The sequence below is a fragment of the Phyllobates terribilis genome, unplaced genomic scaffold (assembly GCF_046119375.1).
Source record: "Phyllobates terribilis strain yellow unplaced genomic scaffold, ASM4611937v1 Scaffold_15__1_contigs__length_34870131, whole genome shotgun sequence".
NCBI lineage: Eukaryota > Metazoa > Chordata > Amphibia > Anura > Dendrobatidae > Phyllobates > Phyllobates terribilis.
This window is the reverse complement of record NW_027362775.1, coordinates 23,549,146-23,573,083: the sequence shown is the minus strand read 5'-3', so window position 1 is coordinate 23,573,083 and position 23,938 is coordinate 23,549,146.

Genomic DNA, 23,938 nt, shown 5'->3' with positions numbered 1-23,938 from the left:
AATAAAGCATAGGACAAACCAACATAAATACAATTTAATAAAACATAGGATAAAACAACATATATACAATTTAATAAAGCATAGGATAAAACAACATAAATACAATTTACTGAAGCATGGGTTAAAACAACATAAATACAATTTAATAAAGCATAGGACAAAACAACATAAATACAATTTAATAAAGCAAAGGATAAAACAACATAAATGCAGTTTAATAAAGCATACGATAAAACAAGATAAATACAATTTAATAAAGCATAGGATAAAACAACATAAATACAATTTAATAAAACATGGGTTAAAACAACAGAAATACAATTTAATAAAACATAGGATAAAACAACATAAATCCAATTTAATAAATCATCGGATAAAACAACATAAATACAATTTAATAAAGCATGGGATAAAACAACATAAATACAATTTAATAAAGCATAGGATAAAACAACATAAATACAATTTAATAAAGCATAGGATAAAACAACATAAATACAATTCAATAAAGCATAGGAAAAAACAACATAAATACAATTTAATAAAGCATAGGATAAAACAACATTTAATAAAGCATAAGATAAAACAACACAAATACAATTTAATGAAGCATGGGTTAAAACAACATAAATACAATTTAATAAAGCATAGGACAAAACAACATAAATACAATTTAATAAAGCATAGGATAAAACAACATAGATACAATTTAATAAAGCATAGGAAAAAACAACATAAATACAATTTAATAAAGCATAGGATAAAACAACATAAATACAATTTAATAAAGCATAGGTTAAAACAGCATAAATACAATTTAATAAAGCATAGGATAAAACAACATAAATACAATTTAATAAAGCATAGGATAAAACAACATAAATACAATTTAATAAAGCATAGGTTGAAACAACATAAATACAATTTAATAAAGCATAGGATAAAACAACATAAATACAATTTAATAAAGCATAGGATAAAACAGCATAAATACAATTTAATAAAGCATAGGTTAAAACAACATAAATACAATTTAATAAAGCATAGGATAAAACAACATAAATACAATTTAATAAAGCATAGGTTAAAACAACATAAATACAATTTAATAAAGCATAGGATAAAACAACATAAATACAATTTAATAAAGCATAGGATAAAACAACATAAATACAATTTAATAAAGCATAGGTTAAAACAGCATAAATACAATTTAATAAAGCATAGGTTAAAACAAACTAAACACAATTTAATAAAGCATAGGTTAAAACAACAGAAATACAATTTATTAAAGCATAGGATAAAACAACATAAATACAATTTAATAAAGCATAGGATAAAACAGCGTAAATACAATTTAATAAAGCATAGGATAAAACAACATAAATACAATTTAATAAAGCATAGGACAAAACAACATAAATACAATTTAATAAAGCATAGGATAAAACAACATAAATACAATTTAAAAAAGGATAGGATAAAACAACATAAATACAATTTAATAAAGCATAAGATAAAACAACATAAATGCAATTTAATAAAGCATGGGTTAAAACAACATAAATACAATTTAATAAAGCATAGGACAAAACAACATAAATTCAATTTAATAAAGCATAAGATAAAACAACATAAATACAATTTAATGAAGCATGGGTTAAAAAAGCATAAATACAATTTAATAAAGCATAGGACAAAACAACATAAATACAATTTAATAAACCATAGGATAAAACAATATAAATACAATTTAATAAAGCATAGGATAAAACAACATAAATACAATTTAATAAAGCATGGGTTAAAACAACATAAATACAATTTAATAAAGCATAGGATAAAACAACATAAACACAATTTAATAAAGCATAGGATAAAACAACATAAATACAATTTAATAAAGCATAGGATAAAACAACATAATATAATTTAATAAAGCATAGGATAAAACAACATAAATACAATTTAATAAAGCATAGGATAAAACAACATTTAATAAAGCATAAGATAAAACAACACAAATACAATTTAATGAAGCATGGGTTAAAACAACATAAATACAATTTAATAAAGCATAGGACAAAACAACATAAATACAATTTAATAAAGCATAGGATAAAACAACATAGATACAATTTAATAAAGCATAGGAAAAAACAACATAAATACAATTTAATAAAGCATAGGATAAAACAACATAAATACAATTTAATAAAGCATAGGTTAAAACAGCATAAATACAATTTAATAAAGCATAGGACAAAACAACATAAATACAATTTAATAAAGCATAGGATAAAACAACATAAATACAATTTAAAAAAGGATAAGATAAAACAACATAAATACAATTTAATGAAGCATGGGTTAAAAAAGCATAAATACAATTTAATAAAGCATAGGACAAAACAACATAAATACAATTTAATAAACCATAGGATAAAACAATATAAATACAATTTAATAAAGCATAGGATAAAACAACATAAATACAATTTAATAAAGCATGGGTTAAAACAACATAAATACAATTTAATAAAGCATAGGATAAAACAACATAAACACAATTTAATAAAGCATAGGATAAAACAACATAAATACTATTTAATAAAGCATAGGATAAAACAACATAATATAATTTAATAAAGCATAGGATAAAACAACATAAATACAATTTAATAAAGCATAGGATAAAACAACATTTAATAAAGCATAAGATAAAACAACACAAATACAATTTAATGAAGCATGGGTTAAAACAACATAAATACAATTTAATAAAGCATAGGACAAAACAACATAAATACAATTTAATAAAGCATAGGAGAAAACAACATAGATACAATTTAACCCCTTAAGCCCCGGAGCATTTTTCGTTTTTGCATTTTCGTTTTTGCTCCCCTTGTTCCCAGAGCCATAGCGTTTTTATTTTTTTGTCAATATGGCCATGTGAGGGCTTATTTTTTGCGGGACGAGTTGTACTTTTCAACGCCATTACTAGTTTTATCATATCCTGTACGGGAAAACAGGAAAAAAATTCCAAGAGCGGTAAAATTGCAAAAAAAGTGCAATACCCCAGTTGTTTTTTATTTATTTTTTTTACCATGTTCACTGAATGCTAAAACTGACCTGCCCTTCTTATTCTACAGGTCATTACGAGTTCATAGACACCAAACATGTATAGGTTCTTTTATATTTAGGTGGTGAAAAAAAATTCCAAAATTTGGTAAAAAAAAAAATAAAAAAATAGCGCCATATTCAAAGACCCGTAGCGTCTCCATTTTTCGTGATCTGGGGCTGGTTGATGGCTTATTTTTTGCGTGCCAGGCTGACGTTTTTATTGATAACATTTGGGGTAGATCCGATGTTTTGATCGCCCGTTATTGCATTTTATTGCAATTTTGCGGCGACCAAAAAACGTAATTCTGGCGTTTAGAATTTTTTTCTCGCTACGCCGTTTACCGATCGGAATAATTCTTTTTTTATTTTGATAGATCGGGCGATTCTGAACGCGGCGATACCAAATATGTGTATGTGGGCTTTTTTTTTATATATTTTATTTTGAATGGGGCGAAAGGGGGGTGATTTAAACTTTTATATTTTTTTATTTTTTTTTATATTTTTAAAAACTTTTTTTTTTTACTTTTTGCATGCTTCTATAGTCTCCATAGGAGACTAGAAGCAGCAACTGTCCGATCGCCTCTGCTACATACAGGGGACCAGCAGATCCCCTGCATGCAGCAGAAATGGTCCTGTGCTATGAGCGCCGACCACTAGGTGGCGCTCATAGCGACAAGATCATGATAACCACAGGCGTCTGCTGCAGACCCTGGGTTGTCATGCACGCCCATCGGCGACCCGCGATCACGTGACGGGGTCGCCGGTGGGCGGGGCTTATGACGCGCTACCCGGAAGCGCGCGTTAAATGCTGCTGTCGGAGATTGACAGCAGCATTTAACTGGTTAACAGCCGCGGGTGGATCGCGATTCCACCCGCGGCTGTTGCAGGCACATGTCAGCTGTAAGAATCAGCTGACATGTGCTCGGTTCAGTGAGGGCTCAGCGCCGGAGCCCTCACTGAACCGGAGGTACGCAGATATGCATACTAATACGTCCCCGGTAGTTAAGGGGTTAATAAAGCATAGGAAAAAACAACATAAATAAAATTTAATAAAGCATAGGATAAAACAACATAAATACAATTTAATAAAGCATAGGTTAAAACAGCATAAATACAATTTAATAAAGCATAGGTTAAAACAAACTAAACACAATTTAATAAAGCATAGGTTAAAACAACAGAAATACAATTTATTAAAGCATAGGATAAAACAACATAAATACAATTTAATAAAGCATAGGATAAAACAGCGTAAATACAATTTAATAAAGCATAGGATAAAACAACATAAATAAAATTTAATAAAGCATACGATAAAACAACATAAATACAATTTAATAAAACATAGGATAAAACAACATAAATACAATTTAATAAATCATCGGATAAAACAACATAAATACAATTTAATAAAGCATGGGATAAAACAACATAAATACAATTTAATAAAGCATAGGATAAAACAACATAAATACAATTTAATAAAGCATAGGATAAAACAACATAAATACAATTCAATAAAGCATAGGATAAAACAACATAAATACAATTTAATAAAGCATAGGATAAAACAACATAAATACAATTTAGTAAAGCATAGGATAAAACAACATAAATGCAATTTAATAAAGCATAGGTTAAAACAACATAAATACAATTTAATAAAGCATAGGATAAAACAACATAAATACAATTTAATAAAGCATAGGATAAAACAACATAAATACAATTTAATAAAGCATAGGTTGAAACAACATAAATACAATTTAATAAAGCATAGGATAAAACAACATAAATACAATTTAATAAAGCATAGGATAAAACAACACAAATACAATTTAATGAAGGATAAAACAACATAAATACAATTCAATAAAGCATAGGATAAAACAACATAAATACAATTTAATAAAGCATAGGATAAAACAACATAAATACAATTTAGTAAAGCATAGGATAAAACAACATAAATGCAATTTAATAAAGCATAGGTTAAAACAACATAAATACAATTTAATAAAGCATAGGATAAAACAACATAAATACAATTTAATAAAGCATAGGATAAAACAACATAAATACAATTTAATAAAGCATAGGTTGAAACAACATAAATACAATTTAATAAAGCATAGGATAAAACAACATAAATACAATTTAATAAAGCATAGGATAAAACAACATAAATACAATTTAATAAAGCATAGGATAAAACAACATAAATACAATTTAATAAAGCATAGGTTAAAACAGCATAAATACAATTTAATAAAGCATAGGTTAAAACAAACTAAACGCAATTTAATAAAGCATAGGTTAAAACAACAGAAATACAATTTATTAAAGCATAGGATAAAACAACATAAATACAATTTAATAAAGCATAGGATAAAACAGCGTAAATACAATTTAATAAAGCATAGGATAAAACAACATAAATACAATTTAATAAAGCATAGGATAAAACAACATAAATACAACTTAATAAGCATAGGATAAAACAACATAAATACAATTTAATAAAGCATAGGACAAAACAACATAAATACAATTTAATAAAGCATAGGATAAAACAACATAAATACAATTTAAAAAAGGATAGGATAAAACAACATAAATACAATTTAATAAAGCATAAGATAAAACAACATAAATGCAATTTAATAAAGCATGGGTTAAAACAACATAAATACAATTTAATAAAGCATAGGACAAAACAACATAAATACAATTTAATAAAGCATAAGATAAAACAACATAAATACAATTTAATGAAGCATGGGTTAAAACAGCATAAATACAATTTAATAAAGCATAGGACAAAACAACATAAATACAATTTAATAAACCATAGGATAAAACAATATAAATACAATTTAATAAAGCATAGGATAAAACAACATAAATACAATTTAATAAAGCATGGGTTAAAACAACATAAATACAATTTAATAAAGCATAGGATAAAACAACATAAACACAATTTAATAAAGCATAGGATAAAACAACATAAATACAATTTAATAAAGCATAGGATAAAACAACATAATATAATTTAATAAAGCATAGGATAAAACAACATAAATACAATTTAATAAAGCATAGGATAAAACAACATTTAATAAAGCATAAGATAAAACAACACAAATACAATTTAATGAAGCATGGGTTAAAACAACATAAATACAATTTAATAAAGCATAGGACAAAACAACATAAATACAATTTAATAAAGCATAGGATAAAACAACATAGATACAATTTAATAAAGCATAGGAAAAAACAACATAAATACAATTTAATAAAGCATAGGATAAAACAACATAAATACAATTTAATAAAGCATAGGTTAAAACAGCATAAATACAATTTAATAAAGCATAGGTTAAAACAAACTAAACACAATTTAATAAAGCATAGGTTAAAACAACAGAAATACAATTTATTAAAGCATAGGATAAAACAACATAAATACAATTTAATAAAGCATAGGATAAAACAGCGTAAATACAATTTAATAAAGCATAGGATAAAACAACATAATACAATTTAATAAAGCATAGGATAAAACAGCATAAATACAATTTAATAAAGCATAGGACAAAACAACATAAATACAATTTAATAAAGCATAGGAAAAAACAACATATATACAATTTAATAAAGCATAGGATAAAACAACATAAATACAATTTAATAAAGCATAGGACAAAACAACATAAATGCAATTTAATAAAGCATAGGAAAAAACAACATATATACAATTTAATAAAGCATAGGATAAAACAACATAAATACAATTTAAAAAAGGATAGGATAAAACAACATAAATACAATTTAATAAAGCATAAGATAAAACAACATAAATGCAATTTAATAAAGCATGGGTTAAAACAACATAAATACAATTTAATAAAGCATAGGACAAAACAACATAAATACAATTTAATAAAGCATAAGATAAAACAACATAAATACAATTTAATGAAGCATGGGTTAAAACAGCATAAATACAATTTAATAAAGCATAGGACAAAACAACATAAATACAATTTAATAAACCATAGGATAAAACAATATAAATACAATTTAATAAAGCATAGGATAAAACAACATGAGTACAATTTAATAAAGCATGGGTTAAAACAACATAAATACAATTTAATAAAGCATAGGATAAAACAACATAAACACAATATAATAAAGCATAGGATAAAACAACATAAATACAATTTAATAAAGCATAGGATAAAACAACATAATACAATTTAATAAAGCATAGGATAAAACAACATAAATACAATTTAATAAAGCATAGGATAAAACAACATAAATACAATTTAATAAAGCATAAGATAAAACAACACAAATACAATTTAATGAAGCATGGGTTAAAACAACATAAATACAATTTAGTAAAGCATAGGACAAAACAACATAAATACAATTTAATAAAGCATAGGATAAAACAACATAAATACAATTTAATAAAGCATAGGATAAAACAACATAAATACAATTTAATAAAGCATAGGATAAAACAACATAAATACAATTTAATAAAGCATAGGTTAAAGCAACATAAGAACAATTTTATAAAGCATAGGATAAAACAACATAAATACAATTTAATAAAGTGTAGGTTAAAACAACATAAATACAATTTAATGTAGCGTAGGTTAAAACAACATAAATACAATTTAATAAAGCATAGGATAAAACAACATAAATACAATTTAATAAAGCATAGGATAAAACAACATAAATACAATTTAATAAAGCATAGGATAAAACAACATAAATACAATATAATAAAGCATAGGATAAAACAACATAAATACAATTTAATAAAGCATAGGATAAAACAACATAAATACAATTTAATAAAGCATAGGCTAAAACAACATAAATACAATTTAATAAAGCATAGGACAAAACAACATAAATACAATTTAATAAAGCATAGGATAAAACAACATATATACAATTTAATAAAGCATAGGATAAAACAACATAAATACAATTTAATAAAGCATGGGTTAAACCAACATAGATACAATTTAATAAAGCATAGGACAAAACAACATAAATACAATTTAATAAAGCATAAGATAAAACAACATAAATACAATTTACTGAAGCATGGGTTAAAACAACATAAATACAATTTAATAAAGCATAGGACAAAACAACATAAATACAATTTAATAAAGCATAGGATAAAACAACATAAATACAATTTAATAAAACATAGGATAAAAGAACATAAATACAATTTAATAAAACATGGGTTAAAACAACATAAATACAATTTAATAAAGCAAAGGATAAAACAACATAAACACAATTTAATGAAGCATAGTATAAAACAACATAAATGCATTTTAATGAAGCATAGGATAAAACAACATAAATACAATTTAATAAAGCATAGGATAAAACAACAAAAATACAATTTAATAAAGCATAGGATAAAACAACATAAATGCAGTTTAATAATGCATACGATAAAACAAGATAAATACAATTTAATAAAGCATAGGATAAAACAACATAAACACAATTTAATAAAGCATAGGATAAAACAACATAAATATAATTTAATAAAGCATAGGATAAAACAACATAAATAGAATTTAATAAAGCATAGGATAAAACAACATAAATAGAATTTAATAAAGCATAGGATAAAACAACATGCATACAATTTAATAAAGCATAGGAAAAAACAACATGAATACAATTTAATAAAGCATAGGATAAAACAACATAAATACAATTTAATAAAGCATAGGACAAAACAACATAAATACAATTTAATAAAGCATAGGAAAAAACAACATATATACAATTTAATAAAGCATAGGATAAAACAACATAAATACAATTTAAAAAAGGATAGGATAAAACAACATAAATACAATTTAATAAAACATAAGATAAAACAACATAAATGCAATTTAATAAAGCATGGGTTAAAACAACATAAATACAATTTAATAAAGCATAGGACAAAACAACATAAATACAATTTAATAAAGCATAAGATAAAACAACATAAATACAATTTAATGAAGCATGGGTTAAAACAGCATAAATACAATTTAATAAAGCATAGGACAAAACAACATAAATACAATTTAATAAACCATAGGATAAAACAATATAAATACAATTTAATAAAGCATAGGATAAAATAACATAAATACAATTTAATAAAGCATGGGTTAAAACAACATAAATACAATTTAATAAAGCATAGGATAAAACAACATAAACACAATTTAATAAAGCATAGGATAAAACAACATAAATACAATTTAATAAAGCATAGGATAAAACAACATAATACAATTTAATAAAGCATAGGATAAAACAACATAAATACAATTTAATAAAGCATAGGATAAAACAACATAAATACAATTTAATAAAGCATAAGATAAAACAACACAAATACAATTTAATGAAGCATGGGTTTAAACAACATAAATACAATTTAATAAAGCATAGGACAAAACAACATAAATACAATTTAATAAAGCATAGGATAAAACAACATAGATACAATTTAATAAAGCATAGGAAAAAACAACATAAATACAATTTAATAAAGCATAGGATAAAACAACATAAATACAATTTAATAAAGCATAGGTTAAAACAAACTAAACACAATTTAATAAAGCATAGGTTAAAACAAAAGAAATACAATTTATTAAAGCATAGGATAAAACAACATAAATACAATTTAATAAAGCATAGGATAAAACAGCGTAAATACAATTTAATAAAGCATAGGTTAAAACAAAAGAAATACAATTTATTAAAGCATAGGATAAAACAACATAAATACAATTTAATAAAGCATAGGATAAAACAGCGTAAATACAATTTAATAAAGCATAGGATAAAACAACATAAATACAATTTAATAAAGCGTAGGATAAAACAACATAAATACAATTTAATAAAGCATAGGATAAAATAACATAAATACAATTTAATAAAGCATACGATAAAACAACATAAATACAATTTAATAAAGCATAGGATAAAACAACATAAAAACAATTTAATAAAGCATACGATAAAACAACATAAATACAATTTAATAAAACATAGGATAAAACAACATAAATACAGTTTAATAAAGCATAGGATAAAACAACATAAATACAATTTAATAAAGCAAAGGATAAAACAACATAAATGCAGTTTAATAAAGCATACGATAAAACAACATAAATACAATTTAATAAAACATAGGATAAAACAACATAAATACAATTTAATAAAGCATAGGATAAAACAACATAAACACAATTTAATAAAGCATAGGATAAAACAACATAAATACAATTTAAAAAAGCATATAATAAAACAACATAAATACAATTTAATAAAGCATAGTATAAAACAACATAAATCCAATTTAATAAAGCATAGGATAAAACAACATAAATACAATTTAATAAAGCATAGTATAAAACAACATAAATAGAATTTAATAAAACATAGGATAAAACAACATAAATACAATTTAATAAAGCATAGGGTAAAACAACATAAATACAATTTATTAAAGCATAGGATAAAACAACATAAATGCAATTTAATAAAGCATAGGATAAAACAACATAAACACAATTTAATAAAGCATAGGATAAAACTACATAAATACAATTTAATAAAGCATACAATAAAACAACATAAATACAATTTAATAAAGCATAGGACAAAACAACATAAATGCAATTTAATAAAGCATAGGATAAAACAACATATATACAATTTAGTAAAGCATAGGATAAAACAACATAAATACAATTTAAAAAAGCATAGGATAAAACAACATAAATACAATTTAATAAAGCATAAGATAAAACAACATAAATGCAATTTAATAAAGCATGGGTTAAAACAACATAAATACAATTTAATAAAGCATAGGACAAAACAACATAAATACAATTTAATAAAGCATAAGATAAAACAACATAAATACAATTTAATGAAGCATGGGTTAAAACAGCATAAATACAATTTAATAAAGCATAGGACAAAACAACATAAATACAATTTAATAAACCATAGGATAAAACAATATAAATACAATTTAATAAAGCATAGGATAAAATAACATAAATACAATTTAATAAAGCATGGGTTAAAACAACATAAATACAATTTAATAAAGCATAGGATAAAACAACATAAACACAATTTAATAAAGCATAGGATAAAACAACATAAATACAATTTAATAAAGCATAGGATAAAACAACATAATACAATTTAATAAAGCATAGGATAAAACAACATAAATACAATTTAATAAAGCATAGGATAAAACAACATAAATACAATTTAATAAAGCATAAGATAAAACAACACAAATACAATTTAATGAAGCATGGGTTTAAACAACATAAATACAATTTAATAAAGCATAGGACAAAACAACATAAATACAATTTAATAAAGCATAGGATAAAACAACATAGATACAATTTAATAAAGCATAGGAAAAAACAACATAAATACAATTTAATAAAGCATAGGATAAAACAACATAAATACAATTTAATAAAGCATAGGTTAAAACAGCATAAATACAATTTAATAAAGCATAGGTTAAAACAAACTAAACACAATTTAATAAAGCATAGGTTATAGCAAAAGAAATACAATTTATTAAAGCATAGGATAAAAAAACATAAATACAATTTAATAAAGCATAGGATAAAACAGCGTAAATACAATTTAATAAAGCATAGGATAAAACAACATAAATACAATTTAATAAAGCGTAGGATAAAACAACATAAATACAATTTAATAAAGCATAGGATAAAATAACATAAATACAATTTAATAAAGCATACGATAAAACAACATAAATACAATTTAATAAAGCATAGGATAAAACAACATAAATACAATTTAATAAAGCATACGATAAAACAACATAAATACAATTTAATAAAACATAGGATAAAACAACATAAATACAGTTTAATAAAGCATAGGATAAAACAACATAAATACAATTTAATAAAGCAAAGGATAAAACAACATTAATGCAGTTTAATAAAGCATACGATAAAACAACATAAATACAATTTAATAAAACATTGGATAAAACAACATAAATACAATTTAATAAAGCATAGGATAAAACAACATAAACACAATTTAATAAAGCATAGGATAAAACAACATAAATACAATTTAAAAAAGCATATAATAAAACAACATAAATACAATTTAATAAAGCATAGTATAAAACAACATAAATCCAATTTAATAAAGCATAGGATAAAACAACATAAATACAATTTAATAAAGCATAGTATAAAACAACATAAATAGAATTTAATAAAACATAGGATAAAACAACATAAATACAATTTAATAAAGCATAGGGTAAAACAACATAAATACAATTTATTAAAGCATAGGATAAAACAACATAAATGCAATTTAATAAAGCATAGGATAAAACAACATAAACACAATTTAATAAAGCATAGGATAAAACAACATAAATACAATTTAATAAAGCATACGATAAAACAACATAAATACAATTTAATAAAGCATAGGACAAAACAACATAAATGCAATTTAATAAAGCATAGGATAAAACAACATATATACAATTTAGTAAAGCATAGGATAAAACAACATAAATACAATTTAAAAAAGCATAGGATAAAACAACATAAATACAATTTAATAAAGCATAAGATAAAACAACATAAATGCAATTTAATAAAGCATGGGTTAAAACAACATAAATACAATTTAATAAAGCATAGGACAAAACAACATAAATACAATTTAATAAAGCATAAGATAAAACAACATAAATACAATTTAATGAAGCATGGGTTAAAACAGCATAAATACAATTTAATAAAGCATAGGACAAAACAACATAAATACAATTTAATAAACCATAGGATAAAACAATATAAATACAATTTAATAAAGCATAGGATAAAATAACATAAATACAATTTAATAAAGCATGGGTTAAAACAACATAAATACAATTTAATAAAGCATAGGATAAAACAACATAAACACAATTTAATAAAGCATAGGATAAAACAACATAAATACAATTTAATAAAGCATAGGATAAAACAACATAATACAATTTAATAAAGCATAGGATAAAACAACATAAATACAATTTAATAAAGCATAGGATAAAACAACATAAATACAATTTAATAAAGCATAAGATAAAACAACACAAATACAATTTAATGAAGCATGGGTTTAAACAACATAAATACAATTTAATAAAGCATAGGACAAAACAACATAAATACAATTTAATAAAGCATAGGATAAAACAACATAGATACAATTTAATAAAGCATAGGAAAAAACAACATAAATACAATTTAATAAAGCATAGGATAAAACAACATAAATACAATTTAATAAAGCATAGGTTAAAACAGCATAAATACAATTTAATAAAGCATAGGTTAAAACAAACTAAACACAATTTAATAAAGCATAGGTTAAAGCAAAAGAAATACAATTTATTAAAGCATAGGATAAAAAAACATAAATACAATTTAATAAAGCATAGGATAAAACAGCGTAAATACAATTTAATAAAGCATAGGATAAAACAACGTAAATACAATTTAATAAAGCGTAGGATAAAACAACATAAATACAATTTAATAAAGCATAGGATAAAATAACATAAATACAATTTAATAAAGCATACGATAAAACAACATAAATACAATTTAATAAAGCATAGGATAAAACAACATAAATACAATTTAATAAAGCATACGATAAAACAACATAAATACAATTTAATAAAACATAGGATAAAACAACATAAATACAGTTTAATAAAGCATAGGATAAAACAACATAAATACAATTTAATAAAGCAAAGGATAAAACAACATAAATGCAGTTTAATAAAGCATACGATAAAACAACATAAATACAATTTAATAAAACATAGGATAAAACAACATAAATACAATTTAATAAAGCATAGGATAAAACAACATAAACACAATTTAATAAAGCATAGGATAAAACAACATAAATACAATTTAAAAAAGCATATAATAAAACAACATAAATACAATTTAATAAAGCATAGTATAAAACAACATAAATACAATTTAATAAAGCATAGGATAAAACAACATAAATACAATTTAATAAAGCATAGTATAAAACAACATAAATAGAATTTAATAAAACATAGGATAAAACAACATAAATACAATTTAATAAAGCATAGGGTAAAACAACATAAATACAATTTATTAAAGCATAGGATAAAACAACATAAATGCAATTTAATAAAGCATAGGATAAAACAACATAAACACAATTTAATAAAGCATAGGATAAAACAACATAAATACAATTTAATAAAGCATACGATAAAACAACATAAATACAATTTAATAAAGCATAGGACAAAACAACATAAATGCAATTTAATAAAGCATAGGATAAAACAACATATATACAATTTAATAAAGCATAGGATAAAACAACATAAATACAATTTAAAAAAGCATAGGATAAAACAACATAAATACAATTTAATAAAGCATAAGATAAAACAACATAAATGCAATTTAATAAAGCATGGGTTAAAACAACATAAATACAATTTAATAAAGCATAGGACAAAACAACATAAATACAATTTAATAAAGCATAAGATAAAACAACATAAATACAATTTAATGAAGCATGGGTTAAAACAGCATAAATACAATTTAATAAAGCATAGGACAAAACAACATAAATACAATTTAATAAACCATAGGATAAAACAACATAAATACAATTTAATAAAGCATAGGATAAAACAACATAAATACAATTTAATAAAGCATGGGTTAAAACAACATAGATACAATTTAATAAAGCATAGGATAAAACAACATAAACACAATTTAATAAAGCATAGGATAAAACAACATAAATACAATTTAATAAAGCATAGTATAAAACAACATAAATACAATTTAATAAAGCATAAGATAAAACAACATAAATACAATTTAATGAAGCATGGGTTAAAACAACATGAATACAATTTAATAAAGCATAGGACAAAACAACATAAATACAATTTAATAAAGCATAGGATAAAACAACATAGATACAATTTAATAAAGCATAGGAAAGAACAACATAAATACAATTTAATAAAGCATAGGATAAAACAACATAAATACAATTTAATAAAGCATAGGATAAAACAACATAAATACAATTTAATAAAGCATAGGATAAAACAACATAAATACAATTTAATAAAGCATAGGATAAAACAACATAAATATAATTTAATAAAGCATAGGATAAAACAACATAAATATAATTTAATAAAGCATGGGTTAAAACAACATAAATACAATTTAATAAAGCATAGGATAAAACAACATAAATACAATTTAATAAAGCATAGGATAAAACAACATAAATACAATTTAATGAAGCATAGGATAAAACAACATAAATACAATTTAATAAAGCATAGGATAAAACAACATAAATACAATTTAATAAAGCATAGGATAAAATAACATAAATACAATTTAATAAAGCATACGATAAAACAACATAAATACAATTTAATAAAGCATAGGATAAAACAACATAAATACAATTTAATAAAGCATACGATAAAAGAACATAAATACAATTTAATAAAACAGGATAAAACAACATAAATACAGTTTAATAAAGCATAGGATAAAACAACATAAATACAATTTAATAAAGCAAAGGATAAAACAACATAAATGCAGTTTAATAAAGCATACGATAAAACAACATAAATACAATTTAATAAAACATAGGATAAAACAACATAAATACAATTTAATAAAGCATAGGATAAAACAACATAAACACAATTTAATAAAGCATAGGATAAAACAACATAAATACAATTTAATAAAGCATATAATAAAACAACATAAATACAATTTAATAAAGCATAGTATAAAACAACATAAATCCAATTTAATAAAGCATAGGATAAAACAACATAAATACAATTTAATAAAGCATACGATAAAACAACATAAATAGAATTTAATAAAACATAGGATAAAACAACATAAATACAATTTAATAAAGCATAGGGTAAAACAACATAAATACAATTTATTAAAGCATAGGATAAAACAACATAAATGCAATTTAATAAAGCATAGGATAAAACAACATAAACACAATTTAATAAAGCATAGGATAAAACAACATAAATACAATTTAATAAATCATACGATAAAACAACATAAATACAATTTAATAAAGCATAGGACAAAACAACATAAATGCAATTTAATAAAGCATAGGATAAAACAACATATATACAATTTAATAAAGCATAGGATAAAACAACATAAATACAATTTAAAAAAGCATAGGATAAAACAACATAAATACAATTTAATAAAGCATAAGATAAAACAACATAAATGCAATTTAATAAAGCATGGGTTAAAACAACATAAATACAATTTAATAAAGCATAGGACAAAACAACATAAATACAATTTAATAAAGCATAAGATAAAACAACATAAATACAATTTAATGAAGCATGGGTTAAAACAGCATAAATACAATTTAATAAAGCATAGGACAAAACAACATAAATACAATTTAATAAACCATAGGATAAAACAACATAAATACAATTTAATAAAGCATAGGATAAAACAACATAAATACAATTTAATAAAGCATGGGTTAAAACAACATAAATACAATTTAATAAAGCATAGGATAAAACAACATAAACACAATTTAATAAAGCATAAGATAAAACAACATAAATACAATTTAATGAAGCATGGGTTAAAACAACATAAATACAATTTAATAAAGCATAGGACAAAACAACATAAATACAATTTAATAAAGCATAGGATAAAACAGCATAGATACAATTTAATAAAGCATAGGAAAGAACAACATAAATACAATTTAATAAAGCATAGGATAAAACAACATAAATACAATTTAATAAAGCATAGGATAAAACAACATAAATACAATTTAATAAAGCATAGGATAAAACAACATAAATACAATTTAATAAAGCATAGGTTAAAGCAACATAAGTACAATTTAATAAAGCATAGGATAAAACAACATGAATACAATTTAATAAAGTGTAGGTTAAAACAACATAAATACAATTTAATGAAGAGTAGGTTAAAACAACATAAATACAATTTAATAAAGCATAGGATAAAACAACATAAATACAATTTAATAAAGCATAGGATAAAACAACATAAATACAATTTAATAAAGCATAGGATAAAACAACATAAATACAATATAATAAAGCATAGGATAAAACAACATAAATACAATTTAATAAAGCATAGGATAAAACAACATAAATACAATTTAATAAAGCATAGGCTAAAACAACATAAATACAATTTAATAAAGCATAGGACAAAACAACATAAATACAATTTAATAACGCATAGGATAAAACAACATATATACAATTTAATAAAGCATAGGATAAAACAACATAAATACAATTTAATAAAGCATGGGTTAAACCAACAAAAATACAATTTATTAAAGCATAGGACAAAACAACATAAATACAATTTAATAAAGCATAAGATAAAACAACATAAATACAATTTACTGAAGCATGGGTTAAAACAACATAAATACAGTTTAATAAAGCATACGATAAAACAAGAAAAATACAATTTAATAAAGCATAGGATAAAACAACATAAACACAATTTAATAAAGCATAGGATAAAACAACATAAATACAATTTAATAAAGCATACGATAAAGCATCATAAATACAATTTAATAAAGCATAGGATAAAACAACATAAATAGAATTTAATAAAGAATAGGATAAAACAACATGCATACAATTTAATAAAGCATAGGATAAAACAACATGCATACAATTTAATAAAGCATAGGAAAAAACAACATAAATACAATTTAATAAAGCATAGGATAAAACAACATAAATACAATTTAATAAAGCATAGGATAAAACACCATAAATATAATTTAATAAAGCATGGGTTAAAACAACATAAATACAATTTAATAAAGCATAGGATAAAACAACATAAATACAATTTAATAAAGCATAGGATAAAACAACATATATACAATTTAATGAAGCATAGGATAAAACAACATAAATACAATTTAATAAAGCATAGGATAAAACAACATAAATACAATTTAATAAAGCATAGGATAAAATAACATAAATACAATTTAATAAAGCATACGATAAAACAACATAAATACAATTTAATAAAGCATAGTATAAAACAACATAAATACAATTTAATAAAGCATAGGATAAAACAACATAAATACAATTTAATAAAGCATACGATAAAACAACATAAATACAATTTAATAAAACATAGGTTAAAACAACATAAATACAGTTTAATAAAGCATAGGATAAAACAACATAAATACAATTTAATAAAGCAAAGGATAAAACAACATAAATGCAGTTTAATAAAGCATACGATAAAACAACATAAATACAATTTAATAAAACATACGATAAAACAACATAAATACAATTTAATAAAGCATAGTATAAAACAACATAAATCCAAGTTAATAAAGCATAGGATAAAACAACATAAATACAATTTATTAAAGCATACAATAAAACAACATAAATACAATTTAATAAAACACAGGATAAAACAACATAAATACAATTTAATAAAGCATAGGGTAAAACAACATAAATACAATTTAATAAAGCATAGGATAAAACAACATAAATGCAATTTAATAAAGCATAGGATAAAACAACATAAACACAATTTAATAAAGCATAGGATAAAACAACATAAATACAATTTAATAAAGCATACGATAAAACAACATAAATACAATTTAATAAAGCATAGGACAAAACTACATAAATACAATTTAATAAAGCATAGGATAAAACAACATCAATACAATTTAATAAAGCATGGGTTAAAACAACATAAATACAATTTAATAAAGCATAGGACAAAACAACATAAATACAATTTAATAAAGCATAGGATAAAACAACATCAATACAATTTAATAAAGCATAGGATAAAACAACATAAAAACAATTTAATAAATCATAGGATAAAACAACATAAATAGAATTTAATAAAGCACAGGTTAAAACAACATAAATACAATTTAATAAAGCATAGGATAAAACAACATAAAAACAATTTAATAAAGCATAGATTAAAACAAAATAAATACAATTTAATAAAGCATAGGATGAAACCACGTAAATACAATTTAATATAACATAGGATAAAACAACATAAATACAATTTAATAAAGCATAGGTTAAAACAACATAAATACAATTTAATAAATCATAGGATAAAACAACATAGATACAATTTAATAAAGCATAGGAAAAAACAACATAAATGCAATTTAATAAAGCATAGGATAAAACTACATAAATACAATTTAATAAAGCATAGGATAAAACAACATAAATACAATTTAATAAAGCATAGGATAAAACAACATAAATACAATTTAATAAAGCATAGGATAAAACAACATTAATACAATTTAATAAAGCATAGGTTAAAGCAACATAAGTACAATTTAATAAAGCATAGGATAAAACAACATAAATACAATTTAATAAAGTGTAGGTTAAAACAACATAAATACAATTTAATAAAGCATAGGTTAAAACAACATAAATACAATTTAATATAGCATAGGATAAAACAACATAAATACAATTTAATAAAGCATAGGTTAAAACAACATATATACAATTTAACCCCTTAAGCCCCGGAGCATTTTTCGTTTTTGCATTTTCGTTTTTGCTCCCCTTGTTCCCAGAGCCATAGCGTTTTTATTTTTTGGTCAATATGGCCATGTGAGGGCTTATTTTTTGCGGGACGAGTTGTACTTTTCAACGCCATTACTAGTTTTATCATATCCTGTACGGGAAAACAGGAAAAAAATTCCAAGTGCGGTAAAATTGCAAAAAAAGTGCAATACCCCAGTTGTTTTTTATTTATTTTTTTTACCATGTTCACTGAATGCTAAAACTGACCTGCCCTTCTTATTCTACAGGTCATTATGAGTTCATAGACACCAAACATGTATAGGTTCTTTTATATTTAAGTGGTGAAAAAAATTTCCAAAATTTGGTAAAAAAAAAAATAAAAAAATAGCGCCATTTTCTAAGACCCGTAGCGTCTCCATTTTTCGTGATCTGGGGCTGGTTGATGGCTTATTTTTTGCGTGCCAGGCTGACGTTTTTATTGATAACATTTGGGGTAGATCCGATGTTTTGATCGCCCGTTATTGCATTTTATTGCAATTTTGCGGCAACCAAAAAACGTAATTCTGGCGTTTCGAATTTTTTTCTCGCTACGCCGTTTACCGATCGGAATAATTCTTTTTTTATTTTGATAGATCGGGCGATTCTGAACGCGGCGATACCAAATATGTGTATGTGGGTTTTTTTGTTATATATTTTATTTTGAATGGGGCGAAAGGGGGGTGATTTAAACTTTTATATTTTTTTATTTTTTTTATATTTTTAAAAACTTTTTTTTTTTACTTTTTGCTTGCTTCAATAGTCTCCATAGGAGACTAGGAGCAGCAACTGTCCGATCGCTTCTGCTACATACAAGGGATCAGCAGATCCCCTGTATGCAGCAGAAATGGTCCTGTGCTATGAGCGCCGACCACTAGGTGGCGCTCATAGCGGCAAGATCATGACAACCACAGGCGTCTGCTGCAGACCCTGGGTTGTCATGCACGCCCATCGGCGACCCGCGATCACGTGACGGGGTCGCCGGTGGGCGGGGCTTATGACGCGCTACCCGGAAGCGCGCGTTAAATGCTGCTGTCGGAGATTGACAGCAGCATTTAACTGGTTAACAGCCGCGGGTGGATCGCGATTCCACCCGCAGCTGTTGCGGGCACATGTCAGCTGTAAGAATCAGCTGACATGTGCTCGGTTCAGTGAGGGCTCAGCGCCGGAGCCCTCACTGAACCGGATGTACGCAGATATGCGTACTAATACGTCCCCGGTAGTTAAGGGGTTAATAAAGCATAGGTTAAAACAAGATAAATACAATTTAATAAAGCATAGGTTAAAACAAAATAAATACAATTTAATAAAGCATAGGGTAAAACAACATAAATACAATTTAATAAAGCATAGGATAAAATAACATAAATACAATTTAATAAAGCATACGATAAAACAACATAAATACAATTTAATAAAGCATAGTATAAAACAACATAAATACAATTTAATAAAGCATAGGATAAAACAACATAAATACAATTTAATAAAGCATACGATAAAACAACATAAATACAATTTAATAAAACATAGGTTAAAACAACATAAATACAGTTTAATAAAGCATAGGATAAAACAACATAAATACAATTTAATAAAGCAAAGGATAAAACAACATAAATGCAGTTTAATAAAGCATACGATAAAACAACATAAATACAATTTAATAAAACATAGGATAAAACAACATAAATACAATTTAATAAAGCATAGGATAAAACAACATAAACACAATTTAATAAAGCATAGGATAAAACAACATAAATACAATTTAAAAAAGCATATAATAAAACAACATAAATACAATTTAATAAAGCATAGTATAAAACAACATAAATCCAATTTAATAAAGCATAGGATAAAACAACATAAATACAATTTAATAAAGCATAGTATAAAACAACATAAATAGAATTTAATAAAACATAGGATAAAACAACATAAATACAATTTAATAAAGCATAGGGTAAAACAACATAAATACAATTTATTAAAGCATAGGATAAAACAACATAAATGCAATTTAATAAAGCATAGGATAAAACAACATAAACACAATTTAATAAAGCATAGGATAAAACTACATAAATACAATTTAATAAAGCATACAATAAAACAACATAAATACAATTTAATAAAGCATAGGACAAAACAACATAAATGCAATTTAATAAAGCATAGGATAAAACAACATATATACAATTTAGTAAAGCATAGGATAAAACAACATAAATACAATTTAAAAAAGCATAGGATAAAACAACATAAATACAATTTAATAAAGCATAAGATAAAACAACATAAATGCAATTTAATAAAGCATGGGTTAAAACAACATAAATACAATTTAATAAAGCATAGGACAAAACAACATAAATACAATTTAATAAAGCATAAGATAAAACAACATAAATACAATTTAATGAAGCATGGGTTAAAACAGCATAAATACAATTTAATAAAGCATAGGACAAAACAACATAAATACAATTTAATAAACCATAGGATAAAACAATATAAATACAATTTAATAAAGCATAGGATAAAATAACATAAATACAATTTAATAAAGCATGGGTTAAAACAACATAAATACAATTTAATAAAGCATAGGATAAAACAACATAAACACAATTTAATAAAGCATAGGATAAAACAACATAAATACAATTTAATAAAGCATAGGATAAAACAACATAATACAATTTAATAAAGCATAGGATAAAACAACATAAATACAATTTAATAAAGCATAGGATAAAACAACATAAATACAATTTAATAAAGCATAAGATAAAACAACACAAATACAATTTAATGAAGCATGGGTTTAAACAACATAAATACAATTTAATAAAGCATAGGACAAAACAACATAAATACAATTTAATAAAGCATAGGATAAAACAACATAGATACAATTTAATAAAGCATAGGAAAAAACAACATAAATACAATTTAATAAAGCATAGGATAAAACAACATAAATACAATTTAATAAAGCATAGGTTAAAACAGCATAAATACAATTTAATAAAGCATAGGTTAAAACAAACTAAACACAATTTAATAAAGCATAGGTTATAGCAAAAGAAATACAATTTATTAAAGCATAGGATAAAAAAACATAAATACAATTTAATAAAGCATAGGATAAAACAGCGTAAATACAATTTAATAAAGCATAGGATAAAACAACATAAATACAATTTAATAAAGCGTAGGATAAAACAACATAAATACAATTTAATAAAGCATAGGATAAAATAACATAAATACAATTTAATAAAGCATACGATAAAACAACATAAATACAATTTAATAAAGCATAGGATAAAACAACATAAATACAATTTAATAAAGCATACGATAAAACAACATAAATACAATTTAATAAAACATAGGATAAAACAACATAAATACAGTTTAATAAAGCATAGGATAAAACAACATAAATACAATTTAATAAAGCAAAGGATAAAACAACATTAATGCAGTTTAATAAAGCATACGATAAAACAACATAAATACAATTTAATAAAACATTGGATAAAACAACATAAATACAATTTAATAAAGCATAGGATAAAACAACATAAACACAATTTAATAAAGCATAGGATAAAACAACATAAATACAATTTAAAAAAGCATATAATAAAACAACATAAATACAATTTAATAAAGCATAGTATAAAACAACATAAATCCAATTTAATAAAGCATAGGATAAAACAACATAAATACAATTTAATAAAGCATAGTATAAAACAACATAAATAGAATTTAATAAAACATAGGATAAAACAACATAAATACAATTTAATAAAGCATAGGGTAAAACAACATAAATACAATTTATTAAAGCATAGGATAAAACAACATAAATGCAATTTAATA